The following is a 20,045-nucleotide window of genomic DNA, read 5'->3' on the forward strand; positions in this document are numbered from 1 at the left end:
CCTGGAACTGGAGTTACAGATTGTTGTGAGCCACCATGTGGGTATTGGGAACCAAACCCAGGTCCTATGCAAACACAGCAAGTGCTCTTAACTACTGAGCCATTTCTCCAGTCCCACAACAGTGGCTCTGACAGCACTGGTACTTTTATGGTTTTGGAAATGCTTCTATTAATCATAGCACAAGCCTTTGAAAGTGATGTGACAGATGTTCTGATGAATGTGGTAGTGAAGTCCATCTGAAAGAAAATATAAAACGTCTATAAATCATTTGGTACCACTTTAGTAGAGATACAGACAACTAACACTGAGGATCAGTCACAACTAGAGAAACTCACTGATTGGTGGCTCTGAATTCTGACAGTGTACTAGACCTGATGCTGTCCCAGCCTCATTTACTACACTCCTCGAAGAACCTACTTCTGTTTTTTTACACTAGTGTTGGAGTTCATATGCATCCTCTGTGTGGTCAGCCCACTTCTGTGACCACTATGCAGCTATGAAATAGCTACTGAACAGCTCAAGACCTTAGTCGGAGACGCTTAGCCTTAGCCACGCATGTACCCAGAAACGCCGTTGTACAAACTTCAGAATCAAACTCATCGTTACCTCTGCAATTCCAGTTTTCAGAAGGGCTAAATAATAATTTAGTTCCTTTTAGCTGAGTACAAAAGTGTTATTTCTGAACACCCACCTACTAACTGGACCCTTTTCCCCACCTACAGACCTGTTTCTGAATAGTGACCTTACTATTATTTTCTTTCTTCCTAAATTTCCTGGACCATTAACCAGATTATAGCCATGCCCACCCTTCCTGCTGGGATCTAACACCTGCTCTTAAAAACTCCCTTTCGACTTTTGTCTGGATCCAAATAGAGTTCCGCACATCCTTTTGTCCACTGTTCAAGGCTCATCCTACTCTCTTCTCCTTTCAATTGCCTCCTTGGAGTTAGTCTCACAATAAATTTAACTATTGCATTTAAGCAATTCTCCACACCTGTTCTTTCCTGGTGAGTTGAGATTAAAGTTTAAGTGACTTCATTCTTTCAACAGTTTTGTTTCCTTGGAACTTATCACAGCCCAGTTCAAATGTGACATGTCTCAACTCACCATTTCATTGCTCTCAGACCACTCCACAGCAGACTCTGATTTCTGCCCATGAAGCTCGCTGCTTCTGTCAGACTTCTATCACTGCTAAAAAGAACCAGACAAAGCAAATCATGACATTGCAAAAGCACTCAGCATTTGATTCTTTGTTTCTCATATGGTAGACTTGGAGAGTGATTTCTGTATCCATTAGAGACTATAGCACCGTTTTCATTTCCTTTTAGTTTCTAACAGCGATTCTGCCACATTTGGACCTACTCTCATGGTGCTCTACCATTTCACAATGTGATTTTCTCAAAACATGGAATATACCTTTCATTTTTCTAAGAGGACCGTGAACATCCAAGGGGGTCTTGAAACACAGGTGTAATATTTCTCATAAGTAACTTTAGCTAACTGTTTATGTGTATAAAGTTATATATATATATGACTATAAATGTAATTTATCATAATTATCTCTTTGCTGAATGTACATGCAAATATGCAGTCTCTGTGTGAATGTGTATATTTGGAGCTTTAAGAGAAAGAAATACCTGTCTTGAATTTCTAAGAACATTTTTATTATGCAGTGTTTATAATTACATTTATTATTATAGCCACCATCCTTTAACTTTCAACCAGTTTCATGTCAGTCGAACAATAGACTGTTTTCCTCTTTACATCCTGTACCCATTGAAATCTTTTGTTTTTAACCTTTTACTGCTGAGAGGAAATAGTTTTCATTCATTTTCCTCTTAGTTTTTTTTTTTTTTTACAAAAGAATATTATTAATCCTCTGAGAAGTTCAGACAACATACTTACCATATTTACCCTCCTTCTCTAACACCTTGTAGATCCCCCCTTTCAGGTAGTCTTCTCTATCTACTCAACATCATGTTCTCTCTCTTTTTTTTTTTAAGCAGCAATAACTTAAATTTCTATTGCCCAACTCCTCCTGGGTGGGGGCCTGCCCTGAGATGTGGTCAACCTACCAGGGTCATACCTTTAAGAAAAAGTGACCATCCTCCAGCCCCCAACAGCAATCCAATGCAAATAGCTTTTCAGCTAAAGGTGGAACCTGGTGCCCACCTCTGCCTGAATGCTTTGTCTCGCTTGAGATCACACAGGTCTTGAGTACGCTATCACAGTTGCTGTGTTCACATTTAATATTGTTGTTGAGTCCAGAAAAGACTGTTTCCTTGAAGTCACCTACCAACTCTTGTCTCTTAGGACCACCTTGTTATGTTGTATTTTCATGTTCTTTCAATTCTAGGAATTTAACAATTTCTTTATTGATTTTTCTCTTGACCCAGTTTTTAACTGAGTAATGTGTTGCTTTGTTTCCATGAGTTTCTGTATTTTCTGCCATTTTTATTCCTATTGATTAGAGCTTCATTCTTTTATGTCAATAGGATGCAAGATATTATTTTAATTCTTCTAAATTCGATAAGACTTGCTTTCTGTCCTACTTTGAGGTCAGTTTTAGAGAAAGCTCCATAGGCTGCTGAGAAGAAGGTATGTTCTTTAGTATTTGTATAGAATTTGTCCTCAAGATGTCTGTTAGATCCATTGGGTTTGTTATGTCATTTAACTCCAGATTTTCTCTATTTCTTTTTGGCTGTATGACCTGTCTACCGGTGAGAATGAGGTATGAAGTCATCCATTATCATTGCTTTGGGGTCAACTTTTGGATTTAGATCCAGTAGTATTTCTTTTATAAAGTTAGATGTCCCTGTGCTTATTATGCAAATGTTTAGGAATAAATTATTCTTTTGGTGTAGTTTTCCTTTAATGAGTATGAAATGTCTTTTTCTATCTTATCTGCATAGTTTTTGTTTGAAGTTTTTTTTGTTGTTGTTGTTTAAATATTCTGATTGTTTATCCTCCTTGTTTCTTAGTTCCACTTGCTTGGAATGCCATTTACTATCATTTTACCCTAAGGTGATATCTGTTGTTGATACTGAGATGTGTTTCTTATTTTTTAATTTATTTTCCCCTTTAATTAAAAATAGGTTCATTTTTCATACAATTATCCTGACTGATTAGTTTCCCCTCCTACTTCTCCAAGTTTCTTCCCACCTTCCCTCCCCTCCAGCTCCATTCCCTTTCTGTCTTTCATTAGAAAAGAATGGACTTAGTACATTCAGTAAAGGTAGATCTAAGCCTCCCTCTACCCCCTGCCTCAGCTTGGACTTGCTTCTACTGAATTTACTAGGCTCTGCTGACTCCCCATGGGAGGTCTTACCTTCTTGTAGGAGGGAATGGGGAGGGAGTTTGGGTGGAAGTGGGAGGGGCTGGAGGAGGGAAGAGGGGGATCTGTGATTGGTATATAAAATGAATAAAATTTTTCTTAATAATAAATAAATAAATGGTTTTAAAAAAGAAAAGAATGGACTTCTAGGAGATAACAACCAAATATAACAAAATACAATATAGTAAAATAAAACAAATGCCATCACATTGAAGTTGAACCAGACAGACCTCCAGAAGAAAAAGAGCCCCAGGAGAAGGCACAAGAATCAGAGACCCACTTTTTCACATTCAGGAGTTGTATAATTGAAAGCTGTAATATATACAAAAAGAACCTGATGCAGACCAGTACAAACCGTGTGCATGCTTTTTCAGTCTCTGTGAGTTCATATGAGTTTTTCTCAGTTGATTCAGAGGACCTTGTTCTCCTGATGTCCTCCATACCCTCTGGCTCTTACATTATTTCTGCCTCCTCTTCCATGAAGTTCCCTGATCTCTGAGGGGAAGGATTTGATGAAGACATCCTGTTTAGAGCTGTGTGTTCCAAGGTGTATCTCTCTCTCTCTCTCTCTCTTTCTCTCTCCCTCCTCTTTCACTCTTTCTTGTCCCCTCTCTCTCTGCATAATGTCTGACTTTGGATCTCTGTATTTGTTCCCATCTGCTGCAGGAGAAGTTTCTTTAATGGTGGCTGAATAAGACACTGATCATATTCATGTTTCTTGAAGGTTACAAAAGAATGGATCCTCTAGCTCTCAGCATTCCTTAGTTGTCTATAGTTCTTTGTGTATGCTGAGGCCTTGTGGGCTTTACACTGTCCTCATTGGCATGTTTATTGGTGTCACCCTTGTCCAGCTCCTGTTTAGGGAATCATAGCTTTGAGACTTTATGGATGTATCTTTTAACATTACTAGGAGACACATTGTCTTCCCCAGGAAAGAGCATACAAATTTGTTATACAGTAACATATGGTCAGCCCTGAGAACAGACATACAATAAACATTGCAATTTCTAAGAAAGTTATATTTATGAATATATATATATATGTATGTGTGTATACATATACATAGACATAAACATATACATATATGCATGTAACATTTAATGAAAAGAGAGGCCATGAATTGGAAAGAGAACAAAGAAGGGTATATGGAGGACTGGGAGGTAGAAAGGAAAGGAAGAAATGTCATTTCAATACAATCTCAAAAATAAAAATAATTTTATAAAAAATAAATAATTAAGAATAAAAACAGAACATAACAAATAACTCCCCCCTCCACTGGTGGATCCTGTTTTCCTATCCAATCTGTTGGTTTGTGTCTTTTTATTGGGATGTTGAAACAGTTCGTATTTAGAGTTTTTATTGAACAAGATTTATTATTTCCTGTTATTTTCTTGTGATAGTGTTATTTTTGTAGTCTACCTTTGGTTAATTGCTGTGGGATTATTTATTCCTTGTGCCTGCTGTGTGTGTTTAATTTCCTTTTAAATGAAAGTATCTCTTCTAGTATCAGCTTTAGAGCTGGGTTAGTGGACTAAAATTTGTCAGATATTTTTCCATCATGGAACACTTTTTCTTTTGATTATATCTGATACTTTTGCTAGATATTATAATTTGCATTGTCATCAGTCATCTTTCAGAACTTGTAAAGTATCAGTCCAGGCTCTTCAGGACTTCAAAGTCTCCATTGAAAAGCCAGGAGTTATTCTGGTAGGTTTAGCTTTATATGTGACTTGATCTTTCTGTCTTGCAGTTTTCAATATTTTTCTTTGTTCTGTCCTTTTAGTGCTCTGATTACTATATGACAATGAATTTCTTTTCTCATTCTGTCTGGTTGGTGTTATATAGGCCTCTTACACTTTGACAGGCATCTCTTCCTTTAGACTAGAGAAATGTTTTTCTATAATTTTGTTGATAATGCTTTCTGTGACTTTGGCCTGGGGTCCTTCTCCTTCTATACCGATGATACATAGGTTTGTCCTTCATAGGGCCCCAGAGTTTTTTTTTTTTTTTTTTTTTTTGGTTTTTTTTTTGAGACAGGGTTTCTCTGTGTAGCTTTGCGCCTTTCATGGAACTCACTTGGTAGTCCAGGCTGGCCTCGAACTCACAGAGATCCGCCTGGCTCTGCCTCCCGAGTGCTGGGATTAAAGGCGTGCGCCACCACCGCCCGGCGGGCCCCAGAGTTTTTAAGTGTTGTGTTCCTGAGATTTTTTTCGATCCATCCCCTCCCCACTTTTTCTGAGTAACTCAGTTCTTCTACCATGTCTTCCAAATCTGACATTCTCTCTTCCATTTGATCCACTATTTTAGCAAGACATTTGAGCTTGCTGTTGTTTTTTAACATCCAGAGTTGTTAATTTCTCATTATATTTCAGTTTGACCTTCCTTCATATGTTCTTTTTTATTAAATTCTCTTTTCATATCATGAATTGTTTTCATTATTTCACTCAGTTGTTTGTGTTTTCATGGTCTTTATTCAGATTCTCTTTGAGTTCCTTGAACATTTTTATGATTTATGTTTTGAAATAATTGTCTTGTCTTTCAGCTAAATTGCTCTTTGGGGAAAATTATGTTGTGGTGCTGATTGTCCTGGGGAAGATATATAGTCCTGATTATTCATGTTATCTGATGTCTTGTGATGGTATCTAAGCACCTACAGTTAAGTCGTTGATGGTGTTTATATATGTATCTGGTTTCACCTTTGTTGAGTGGGAATTTGGGTCTTTGTTTGTTATTATTTCAATTTATCAGCTTCTTGGCCACCTGAATTGTGCTTGGTTCTCTGTCTTGGCCACTCTGTGTTGAATGGAGGTAGGCTGAATAGTTTTATGTCAATTTGATAAAAGCTAAAGTCATCTGAAAGGAAGGAACCTCAATTAAGAAAAGACCTCTAGAAGGTTGGGTGGCAGGCAAATCTGTAGGGTATATTCTTAATTAGTGATTGATGGGGAATAGCCCAGCCCTTTGTTGGTGATGTCATCCCTGGGTTGGTGTTTCTGGGTTCTGTAAGAAAGCAGGCTTGTTCAGTATTTTGATGTCTAGTTTCTTGAGTTCTTTATATACTTTGGAGATCAATCCTTTGTCAGATGTGGGGTTGGTGAAGGTCTTTTCCCATTCTGTAGGCTGTCTTTTTGTCTTATTGACTGTGTCTTTTGACCTATAAAAGCTTCTCAGTTTCAAGAGGTCCCACTTATTAATTGTTGTGACATCAAAATACTGAACATTTCAATTAAAAAATGGGCTGAAGATCTAAACAGAGAATTCTCAAAAGAAGAATCACAAATGGCTGAAAGACATTTAAAGAAATGCTCAACATCCTTAATCATCAGAGAAATGCAAATCAAAACGACTCTGAGATACCACCTTACACCTTACACCAGAATGGCTATGATCAAAAACACTAATAACAGTCAATGTTGGAGAGGACGCGGAGCAAAAGGAACACTCCTCCACTGTTGGTGGGAATGCAAACTTATATAACCACTGTGGAAATCAGTATGGCAGTTTCTCAGAAAATTGGGAATCGATCTATCTCAAGACCCAGCCATACCACTCTTGGGCATATACCCAAGGAATGCTCAATCATACCACAAAGATACATGCTCAACTATGTTCATAGCAGCACTATTCGTAATAGACAGAACCTAGAAACAACCTAGATGCCCGTCAACTGAAGAATGGATTAAGAAAAAGTGGTATATACACAATGAAGTACTACTCAGCAGAGAAAAACAATGACAGCATGAAATTTGCAGGCAAATGGATGAAACTAGAAAAAATCATCCTGAGTGAGGTAACTCAAACCCAGAAGGACAAATGTGGTATGTACTCACTCATAAGAGGATTCTAGATATAAAGCAAAGAACACTTAGACTGCAACCCACAGAACTAGGGAGGCTATATAGCAGGGGGGACCCTAGGATGACTATGGCTTATAGTAAGTTTTGGTTTTACTCAATTACTGGGCAAGCGTCAATGAAACATTTCACAATTAGGACAAGAATTTATACTGTATCAAGCTGAAAATATAAAAATAAATTTAAAAAAGTGAAAACAGGGAAAAAAAGAAAACAGGCTAGGCTTTTTGGAACCTATGGTGAGACACTTTGCACAGCCTTTGTGCAGGGAGGAGGGGCTTGGACTTTCCTCAACTGAAGGTACCAGGCTCTGCTGACTCCCCATGGGAGACCTTGCCTTGGAGGAGGAGGTAAAGGGGGGTGGTTTTGGGGGAATGCTGTGGGGTAGGAGGAAGAGGACAGGGGAATCTGTAGTTGGTATTTAAAATGAATAGAAAAATCTCTTAATTAAAAAAATGTAAAGGAAAAAAGAAAAGGAAAGGAAAGGAAAGGAAAGAAAAGAAAAGAAAAGAAAAGAAAAGAAAAGAAAAGAAAAGAAAAGAAAAGAAAAGAAAAGAAGGCTAAGCAATCCACGGGGCTCAAGCTAGTAGGCAGCACCCCTTCATGGCCTCTGCATTAGCTTCTGCCTCCAGATTTCTGCCCTGTTTGAGTTCCTGTCCTGATTTTCTTGCATGACAAACAATGCTATGGAAGTAGAAGCTGAATAAATCCTTTCCTCTCCAACTTGTTTTTTGGTCATGGTGTTTCATCACAGCAATATAAACCTACTAAGATAGGGGATTAGGGTGTCAGAAGTAGTCTTTGCTCAGCTAGGGATAGGCTTAACTTCTGGGCCTAGGAAAGCACTTTCTGTGGCTTAGAAGACTCTCCCTGCTGATCTTCACAAATCTATGGATGGCTCACTGGATTCTTTAGGTTGTTCTGGGGTGGCAGTGACAGGATCTATGGTAGATATGGACTGTGCTTTGTGGGAGAAGAGTACAGGACATCTCGACATCCTCAAGTGGAGGTAGGTTCATGCAGGACAGGTTGCAGGGGTGGGGGAGGGGTCCTTATCTGTCATCCAGGTTTCAGTATGCTATGTGGTTGCAGAGCAATGTGGTGGGTGGGGAGGTTGATTGTCAGGAAGGTAGATGTACTGGCTCCAGTGGTCTACATTAAGAGTTCTGGGTTGTTTTCCATGTGGTCCTGAAGGAGCATAAGGGCTAGGGTGGGTAATAGGTGGACAGATGGACAGATTTCATCTGGGAATCCCTACCTGATTCTATACACTCCCAGATTCGCACAGTGGGTGGGGTACTGATGGAAGAGAGTAGCTGTTGATCAGTCTGTTGTAACTATTTGGAGTTCTGATCAGGCTCAATGAAGTCTCAGAGCCACATAGTGGGTGGGATGGCTGATAGGCAGGTGGACAACTTTGGGGTTTTTCCTAAATGAAATTCCAGGCCTTTATGTCTGAGCCATTTATAATTTAATTTATTTAATATAGCCTATATAAAATTATATTAAAAATTAAAAAGATGCAGTAAATATGCTTATTTATTCTACCTTAAGCCATACGAAATGTCCTTCTAAGAGACAGAGATGTATAGAGATAGATTAGATAGATAGATGATAGATAGATAGATAGATAGATAGATAGATAGATAGATAGATAGATAGATAGATAGGTGATAAACAGAGAGTTCCAAGTACCTAGACTGTTAACCTCTGCCACTGGTAGACTTTTCTCCTTTCTTATGGGGTCTCAGTCTCTGTGTCTCTGCTCTCTTCTCTCTTATATCATAACTAATATACTGCTGGTATTAAGGCAATACTTGTCTCAACCATTTTCTTTGTAGTAGGCTCTCCTTCCAATTGGTTTCTAAGCCCTTGAACCACAAGAGTTTATCACATTTACTTTCTGTCATTCCTTTAGATTATGTGATGCATTTATACTATATTTTATAATGACCAGAACTTAATCAATGCCCAGAACACAATAGGTATTTTATAAATATTACCTAAATGCATTAGGACAAGAAGAAAATGGAGGCATGGCATCTTCATCATTTCAGAGTTCTTGTGACATTTTGTCTGTGGTAGTTGAATGCTAAGTGTCCCACCTGCTAGGCAAGCACTCTACTGTTGAGCTGCCTCTGTTCCTAGATTTTCATATTAAGACATTTTAGTAGCTGAATCCACTTTAGGCAGAGACTTTAATCATAAGCATTGGAACAAAAAGAATGTTGTAGTTACATTTCTTCTAAGGAATCCCAGTTCTGTCAGCAGTTGACTGCCACCCGGAGCCATTTGCTTAACCTCTTGGTCCTCTGTTACTTAATCTATAAAATGAAGTTGAACTAAAATGATCTCTGAGGCCCTTTCCAGCTCTGAAGTTCTGATTGTCATCAATGATTGCATAAATAAGAAATTCAATTAACAGGAACATCTTAATCCCTAAGCATTATCACCAAATTGAGGTTTTCCTTTTTATGAAAAGCAATTATTTTATATACACAGTAGGAAAAGAAAGTCTTAAGATGTTTTTACTCCTATCTACAATTCAACTTTGTTAGAAAAATCATTTTTTTGAATAATGTGAATACTTTTAATCTCAAATTAGGAGAATTTTCCTCGATTATAGGAGCATCATGACTGTTTTCATTGATCATTGGATTCATTATACAGCTCATGTGCAAGCATCATTGTTTTGTGTAAGCCTAATAAGAAGTGGTAGTAACTCTTCTTTGAAGATCTGGTAGAATTCTGTGCTGAAACCATCTGGTCCTGGGCATTTTTTGGTTGGGAGACTTTTAATGACTGTTTCTATTTCCTTAGGGGTTATTGGACTATTTAAATAGTTTATCTGGTCTTGATTTAACTTAGGTATGTGGTACCTATCCAGAAAATTATCCATTTCTTTTAGATTTTCCAGTTTTGTGGAGTAGAGGTTTTTGAAGTAAGACCTGACGATTCTCTGGATTTCCTCAATGTCTGTTGTTATGTCCCCCTTTACATTTCTGATTTTGTTGATTTGGATGCTCTCTCTCTGTCTTTTGGTTAGTTTGGATAAGGTCTTGTCTATCTTGTTGATTTTCTCAAAGAACCAACTCTTTGTTTCATTAATTTTTTGTATTGTTCTCTTTGTTTCTATTTTATTGATTTCAGCTCTCACTTTGATAATTACCTGGCGTCTATTCTTCCTGGGAGACTTTGCTTCTTTTTGTTCTAGAGCTTTCAGGTATGCTGTTAAGTCACTAGTGTGAAATTTCTCCAACTTCTTTATGTGGGCATTTAGTGCTATGAATTTCCCTCTTAGCACTGCTTTCATAGTGTCCCATAAGTTTGGGTATGTGGTGTCTTCATTTTCGTTGATCTCTAGGAAGTCTTTAATTTCTTTCTTTATTTCTTCCTTAACCCATTGGTGATTCAGTTGAGTATTATTCAGTTTCCATGAGATTGTAGGTTTTCTGTAGTTTTTGTTGTTGTTTAAATCTAACTTTAGACCATGGTGGTCTGATAGAACACAAGAGGTTATTCCAATTGTTTTGTATCTGTTGAGATTTGCTTTGTGGCCAAGTATGTGGTCGATTTTAGAGAAGGTTCCATGGGGTGCTGAGAAGAAGGTATATTCTTTTTTGTTAGGATGGAATGTTCTGTAGATCAATTAAGTCCATTTGTGTCATAACATCAGTTAAGTCCTTTATTTCTCTGTTAAGTTCCAATTTGGTAGATCTATCCAGTAGTGAAAGTGGGGTGTTGAAGTCTCCCGCTATTAATGTGTAGGGTTTTATATGTGGTTTAAGCTTTAGTAATGTTTCTTTTACATACATGGGTGCCCTTGCGTTTGGGGCATAAATGTTCAGAATTGAAACTTTATCTTGGTGGATCTTTCCTGTGATGAGTATGTAATGCCCTTCTTGATCTCTTTTGATTGATTTTAATTTGAAGTCTATTTTGCTGGATATCATGATGGCTACACCCGCTTATTTCTTAAGACCGTTTGATTGGAAAGCCTTTTCCCAGCCTTTTATTCTGCTACTCACAACACCAGGGAGGCTACCTGGAAAACAGGACCCCAAGAAAGAGACAGGGATCGCCTAATGACAGAGAAATGGATGAGATCTACATGAACAGCCTGGACGTGAGTGGGGGTAATGAAGGACGAAGGAAAGAGAGCTTGAGGGGGCGGGAGATCCCAGCTGGATCAAGAACAGAGAGGGAGAACAAGGAATGGGAGACCATGGTAAATGAAGACCACATGAGAATAGGAAGAAGCAAAGTGCTAGAGAGGCCCACAGAAATCCACAAAGATGCCCCTACAATAGACTGCTGGCAATGGTCGAGAGACAGCCCGAGCTGACCTACTCTGGTGATAGGATGGCCAAACACCCTAATCATTGTGCTAGAAACCCCATCCAATGACTGAGGGAACTGGATGCAGAGATTCATGGCCAGGCCCCAGGTGGAGCTCCAGGAGTCCAATTGGCGAGAAAGAGGAGGGTTTATATGAAAAAGAATTGTTGAGACCAAGGTTGGATAAAGCACAGGGACAAATAGCCAAAAGAACGGAAACACATGAACTATGAACCAATGGCTGAGCGGCCCCCAACTGGATCAGGCCCTCTGAATGGGTGAGACAGCTTGATCTGTTTGGGAGGCATCCAGGCAGTTGGGCCGGGTCCTGTGCTCAGTGCATGAGTTGGCTGTTTGAAACCTGGGGCCTATGCAGGGAGGGGACTGGACTTGCCTGGACTGAGTCTACCAGGTTGATCTCAGTCCTCGGGGGAGGCTTTGCCCTGGAGGAGGTGGGAATGGGGGGCTGGGGGGAAGTTGAGGGGGGCAGGAGCGGGGAGAACAAGGGAATCCGTGGTTGATATGTAGAATTAAATTACAGTGTAAAAGAAAATAAAATAAAAAAAGAAGTGGTAGATTCTCCTCAAATCTAACAAGGCATTCTAGACTTTACTGGGTGGATGGCCTTTGCCTCTGCCTTCCACAGGAGAGTTCCTTACGTTTTCAGTAACTAAGCATGGTTTTCATGTCCACATGCTTTTCCCTGGGTATTCGTTCTAATTTCTACTATGTTGATGTTCTGATCCTCTTAAGCTTAGCTTCTACAGAAAGCCTTTGGTTATACTCTCAGCTTTGGTGGCCCAGGTAGAACCTGCCTCCCTGAATGGTTTCCACCAAGAAATTTATTTACCAGGGATTTAATTGACACAGATAAGAATCTGGGCACAAATATAATCAGAATCAAGAAAAATAAGTTAAAAGCACATGGACACTCCAGGTTTTAATGGCTTTATTGTGGTATAAATGATTGTGATGTTTCATTCCAATCTTCAGTGTGATGAGATCTAGAGTCACCTGAAACACAAGTCTCTGGGCATGCATGTGGCAGACTACCTTGAACAGGTTAACCTAGCTATGAAGAGCTGCCTTTCTTGGATGACACTGTTCTCTGAGATGGAATACTGGACTGCACGAAAGTAAGCTGGACTGCACGACAGTAAGCTGAGCACAAATGTAGATCCCTGTCTGCTTCCTGACTGAGTGTAATGTGACCAGCCACCTCAAGGTCCTGCACCAGGATTCCCTTGTCACGATGGATTACATCCTTGAGCTGTGAGCCAAAATGACCCTTTACCATTTAAATTGTTTTTGTCAGAGTATTTCATCAAAGTAACAAGAAAAAAAAATGTAAGAAACACTATACAACCAACACTATGCAGTAAACTTTAAATATGTACAATGTACATAATCTGTTCTGATGTATGCACGCACTTGTAAATCTGTCAACAGGATGAACATTATGAAGATATCTCTCATCCCCAAGTTAATCACATGACCCTTTAAAATCTTATTTTCCAGCCTTGCACATTCCTCTCATGTTCATTTTATCCCACACATTTCCCATCTGTTTTCCAAATCTGTAAATGATCTTGCATTTTAAAGAATCTTACAATAATTGAATCATAAAATGTGCTTTGTTTAAAGCTCAGTGTGTTTTGACAGTCACCTACACTGCTGTATGTGTTAGTAAATAGTTCATTTATGTCTTTTACTGAGTAGTATATGACTTGCGTGAAGTTAACACAATTGTCTTATACATTCATCTCTTGGAGATGAAAACAACCAAAATTTTCCTATGAAATGTAGTGTTTCTAAGAATTAGTGTTCAAGCCTTTGTACATATATAGTTTCATTTGTTTGAGTAGAAACTCAGAAATGTGGCTGGGAAATATTGTAATGACTTCAAGAAACTGTCCAACTATTTTTTCAAGTAGCTGTACTATTTTACCAACAACAGCTTGTAATAATGATGGATCTTCTGTATTTTCTTAATGCTGGATATTTTCATTCATCTTGATGATAGGCATTTTAACATATGTGTGGTAGTACCTAACTATGTGCCTATTCTTCAGACTATATAAAGAACTCTAAAACTTTAGTAATAATAAAATAACTCAGTAAAAATGAGGAAAACATTAAAATATGCACTTCAATAAAGAATCAATACAGATGAAAATGTTTACAAAAATGATGCATTGGAGAAATGCAAATTTGTTCTATATGTATTTTGATTCACATAAAAATCACTTAATATAAAGTGCTATTTATAAAACCTCCAACTATTTTCCTGCCAAGTTGTTCACATTCAATATGACATTACACATACAATGTAATTCTTGTTTTGCTCCTTGCTAGAATTTAGGATAGAAATACTTGTGTCTTAGATCATGTCCTTGTTGTGGATAATCATGAATGAAACATGAATAGCAATATGTAGCAATTTTACATTGCTTCCATTTGTCTTTTGTTTACATTTCAATCAATGAGACTATGTATTAACATTTAAATTTGCAAATCTACCTGTTGGACACTTGATTTTATTTTTCAGTAAGATATCTTATTATTCTTGGTAGTCATCTTTTCTATACAAGTGCTACACAAAATTCCTTTTTCATGAATTTGCTCTCATGTTATCTACGTATTTATTACCTCAATTTTTCCTTGAATACTTGAATTATATCTGTATATAAAAGTCTTAGCTATTTTGCAAGGTTATTATAACTTTAGCTTATCTTTTTTGTAATATTTATAATACTTGACTGTAACAAGCTTTCTTTGGTCCTCTAACCAGGTCCCAAATCATGGAGACTTATTATTAGTTATGAGTGCTCAGTTTTATCTTGTTGTGCTTGTCCCACTAGCTCTTACTACATAATTTAACCAGTTTCTCTTCATGGGGGCTTTTTACTTTGTTTCATTGTATATGCCCTACTTTTCCCACTTCTATGTTTGTCTGTCTGATGTCTGCCTGGCTGGCTGGCCCCAGAGGAATCCTTCTCTTTCTCCCTCATTCTCTAATTTTTCTCAAGCCTAGATTCCTCCTACTACTTATTCTTTCTGCCTGCCAGCCGTGCCTATCCCTCCTCTGCCTATCTCAGCTTTTTATTAGGCCAATCAGGTGCTTTAGGCAGGCAAGGTAGAACAACAACATATCTTTACATAATTAAACAAATGCAGCATAAACAAATGTAACAGACCTTTACATAGTTAAAGTTACATTCCACAACACTTGACATTAAAAGCTCTCATGCTGCTGGGCTATGGTGGCACACACCTTTATTTCCAGCACCCAGGAGGCAGAGGCAGGCAGTTCTCTAAGTTTGAGGCCAGGCTGGTCTACAGAGGGAGTAACAAGGGAAGCCAGGGCTACACAGAGAAAGCCTGTCTTGAAAACCCACCAACACTAACAGCAATAGAAAGAGCATTCATGTTGTCAATCTAACTGTGTATGCTATGGTTTCTTATAATGACTATTAGTCTTAGAAACTATAGGATACAAGTTTTAGTATTTGAGACTAGGTGTTTTATTATTTTTACTTTCAAATTTTCTATACTGCATGCTGACACCTGGTATAATCATGGCTTATATCTTATGAGTTGTCAATTTGTTCAAGGTTTTTTCAGATCTATTTGTCCATTATTATTTTTCCTACTTATTAATTCTTTATTCTCTTTTGTAAACTATTTAATATTGAGGTCTATTTATGATAATTACTTTATCAAATATATGCACATTTAATCTCTCAAATGCATATTTTGTTATTCCTCTAAAATTATAAAAAAAATTAAAACTCTGGTTGTCTATTAAATTTTAATTTTGTTGAAAGAAAGATAAAGTATCTTTAAGGTTTTCTTTAAAATTGTACTGCAAGTTTGAGGTATTTTGTATTATTTTTATATTATTTACTTTGTATTCTTTTATTACAATTATTTATTTAGTATATGTGTTTGTATGTGTGTACATTCACATGTGTGTGTGTGTGTGTGTGTGTGTGTGTGTGTGTGTGTGTGTGTGTGTGCATGTATGCATATGCCACATCAAGAAACAGTTTGTGGAATCTTGTTTTCCCTTCAATGTGTGGGTCCTGGGGAAAGAACTTAGGTCATCAGGCTCAGCAGCAGACATATTTACTCACTGAGTCAAATCTCTGGTTCCTATTTTGTGTTCTTATCTAGAAATATTTGGGCTTTACATTAATGTTCCTTTATGTATTCAGTAGACTATAGTGAAATTTTAGAGGTTTAGGGCATAGATTTTTTTGGAGAAAATAAGCAAATTAATTCTTATATACATATTATATTAATTGTTTCAGTTCTCTAAGACTTTGTTGATAAATATTAGTTAATCTTTCATGGTTGTAATAAAGATATAGTTACAAATAGCCATGTACCATGAAGGATTGTATCTGCTAAGAGGCTCATCTGCAAATAAAGATTACTTCTAGTACAGTTATTTGTGGAGGTGCTGATTATAAAGGTATATAGCAACCACACAGCATAGCTCAGCAATCTGAGGTTTGCCAGCATCCAGATTATTGTCACATTTATACCTAAGGGGACTAGAGGAATTTGGGGGGCCTGAAAAGACACAGTCACATAATCTTGTCCTTGGGGGAAATCAATGACCATAGCTAGAAGAATGAAAACTCCCTAAGGTGCAGAGTGTTAGAATTTCTAGCCACTTCCCCAGCTACATGACTACATGCGCTGTCCTGTGGTCAAGCAAGAGGCTTAGTCATCCCAGGGTCTTACGTCCTATGTAATCCATGCACTGCATGATCACATAATTAGCACACAGCATGATCACGCAATCTATGAGCATGCATGACATAGCTATGTAAACCCGTATGCGCATGTACAGGAAGAACCTATAAAAAGCAGGTTCCACCTATCCCTCCCCTCTCTTCCTACAGGATCATTCCCATAGGCCTAAGCACCCTCTTCTGTTCCCTTCCCTTAATAAACTCTTATTGTGGGCTTTGTTGTACCTCATGGCTTTTCTAGCATGGTAAACAGTGCCACTTAATGAATAACATTGCTCTGATTAATAATAAGTAACACAGAGAATAAATATTATTCTTTTTATGTATCTGTTTTGGATCATATAATGTATGTTTGCTGATTAATTTAACTTAATCTGAGCTCCAAAGTGATAACTGTGATAGGGCCTATACTCTAAGGTACTTTCATACAACTATATTCAGAGACAGGTATTCCATATCACAAAGTTATATTTTTTGTTATATTCCATATAACAAAAAAGTTATTTGTTTTATTTCCTCTTATTAACATAGTTCATAAATGATAGGAAGGTTACTTCTAGTTTGTTGTACCGGGTGAGCATCTTCTCTCTGAGAATCTCAAATCTTCAAAATCTGATATTGAGTGCCTACATGATGCCACAAGTAGACAATTCCAAACTTGCTCATATGACAGGCTGAAATAAAGAGAAAATGAAACTGTCATCAGTGTATATAGTGTTTAAAGTTTATATGAAGCAAATTTTGTGTTTAGACTGCAATCATATCCCTAACATACCTTATTATTTACATGCAAATAGTCCAAAAGCTAAGACAGTTCACCACACGATTACTCTGTTGTGGACACTCAATCTGTATAATCAAGATAAAGGACAATAGAGTCAGACTAAGTTATCATGTCACTTTATGAATCCCATTACTTAAAAAACTCACTGTAGGCATCCACAAAATGATTGCACAATGTGTTCTGATCTTTGTGATTTACATCTTTCTTGCCTAAATCTGCTTGAGCAAACTACAGTCTTCTTCACACAAAGCCTTGTTCTTTCTCACTCTTTTTTTTTCCCTCCCTAAATGTGGTGTTAAATAGTGGATCTCTATCAATTGCTTTCTCCAGAAAGCTGTACTTCACTTCAATATGTTCTGGAAAATGCTGTCTGGGAGGAGACTCCAGCTGCTCTTTGCTCTTTTATTCTGAGAGTGCTGTGTCTACTGGCAGCTGCTTTCTCTTCACAGAATTAGCATTTTCTTTTTTATTTTGATGATGAAAGAGTGGTTTGCATTATCCTCAGTGAAGAGTCACTTCCTGCTTTGAATGCCAGTATTGGTCTACTGTTACAGGGAACCACGGTGTCACGATGCTTCCTTGGATAGCAGTCATTCAAAGCATGGTATTTTCATTATTTCATGGTACTCCCGGAAGTGGGTGGTACCATGACATGAGCGTTGGGATAGAAATGTGAACTCTGAGTTAAAATCTGTGTGTCTGTTTTCAGGATGTGCAACTGTGAAGTTACATCTGTAATGCCTAGATTCATTCTTATTCACAGAACTGCAACAATAGACTGACTGCTTTGTTTCACTCCCATGATTACTATGGAGCTCAAGTGAGGCAACATATGTGATGCAACTTGCAAAGTGTAAAGTACAAAAATGCACATTCCTGAGCCTCAGGAGTGGTGCAGCATTCTGTGTTAGTACTGACTTGTATTCATATTTTCCTACCTGATGAGCCAAATGAAGAAGATATTTACTTCTCTTGAGATCCCAAAGGATGCTGACTGATCTTTTTGAGCATATTTAACATAACTCTAAGAATTAATCGGTAACATTTAGCATATCCATAGTTACAAGGCTGCATAAATAAAACCATAATCATGATTATTTTACACTGACAAATTCTCTAAAAGTAGTGTGCCTTTGCTTTTCACCACTTACTTGAACAATTTCAAGGGTCCCTATATCTTTTTCTTGAACTATAAAACCCCAAACATTATTATATTGACTCAAAGAAAGTTGTATGACCCTCATTAAAGGCAATGACTATTATCAATATATTAATGCTAGAATTTCTCTACACTGCTCAAAAATGAATCAGCCTACAGAATGGCTATTAGGATCTTTAAATGTTTATGTGAGTTAAAATTTTATTAGAGACTGTTATTTTCCTTATATTTGTTTTATAAATTGATTCATAATAAGTGCATTACTAGTGCTTAAATTATATCTTTATTATTGGCAATTAGATTTGCAGTATTTTTCAATGTGTAGCAAAGTGGGTTTTAAAAAGGAAGACAAAGGCTTTAAATCAATATTTCAAAATACTAAGATTCCCCCCCCCCCCCCCCCCGCCCCATTTTCGGTTTTAAAGTAACCATTTCATCACATTTACTTTTTTTTTAATCAAAGCACATAAATATATTCAGTAACATCTGGGTATCTTACTGTAGTTTTCATATTTCTATGGTTTTATTGTCATGTTCTATTTTGGACTGTTAAATGGAATACATGAGTATTTACTAGGTGTCTGATGGTTGATATTAGATGTTGTCGGAGGGAAGAAACAATAAAAGAATTTTTCTCATGGATATTACCTTCTTACAAAGGAAAAAGAGCTGTTGTATGATATTCTGTTTGTGTTCTAGCAAATAAAACTTGCCTGGAGATCAGAGGGCAAATAAAACTTGCCTGGAGATCAGAGGGCTAGTCACTAGTTAAATGTAGAGGTCTGGAGGTCTGTACAGACAGGAGACTGGAAGTGATAAGATGGGGCAGAGACAGAGTGTCAGTCCTTTTGGTGGGAGGACTAGGGGAAGTAAGAAGTCACAGGTGACTGTTCTTCTGCTTCTCTGATTCTTTCAGCTTTACCCCATATCTGACTCCTGGTTTTTATTGATAAGACTAATTAGGATCACGATTCAAAGAACTAAACAACATATTCAAATAATCAAGACACCTTCATATTGTAGCAATTTTTGTCCCAGAAATACAGAATAAAGAATCAGAAGTACCTAAAATATGGCTAGTAAGCTGCATCAGCTGGTAAAGGCAATTGTTACCAAGACTGAGAATTTGAGTTTAATACTCTGGCCCTATTTATGGAAGAAGAGAACTGACTCCCACAAGTTTTTCTCTCACCTCCATATATGTGCCATGACATTTGTGTAAATGTGTATACCTACATTAATGATAAATTAATAAATGTGATACAATTAAAAAAAGAAGTGCCTAAAGTGGAAAGGAAGGGTTACTGTAAGTAGTCTGGACAGTAAAGGTCTTGGTGGAACACTATTTTCATTGAACCCTGAATTATAACAAAGTGCCAGGATGTTGAAGCACCAGATCAAGGAATGGGGGTGGTAATGAGTGGGATTTTGAAAGTCCCAGATGGCAGCTTGAACAGATGAAGGTTGGCTATTTGGCTGAGGTTTGAAAATGATTGCATGTATTTGAGAAACCAAGTGAAGAAGCATGCTTGCTAAGATCATCACTTTAGATTTCATTCTAATCGCAATGATAAGCCATTCAACATATTTAATAAGAGGAATAAAACCCATCCCACAATTTATGTTGAATATGAGCCCCATGAAACTGCTGATGGAGACTGGGAAAAAAGTTAGAAGGCTGCCTCAGTATAGCAGACAAAAGAGATGCTTGTGACCAATGAGGATTCATTGGGTGTTAACTGTATCAATTAATCCTTAGAAAGATAAGGAACATCTTCAGTAACAGCTAGATATGATGATCCTTAGGTGCAAA

The sequence above is a fragment of the Peromyscus californicus genome, unplaced genomic scaffold, assembly GCF_007827085.1.
Source record: "Peromyscus californicus insignis strain IS unplaced genomic scaffold, ASM782708v3 Scaffold_5__1_contigs__length_169319896, whole genome shotgun sequence".
Taxonomy (NCBI): domain Eukaryota; kingdom Metazoa; phylum Chordata; class Mammalia; order Rodentia; family Cricetidae; genus Peromyscus; species Peromyscus californicus.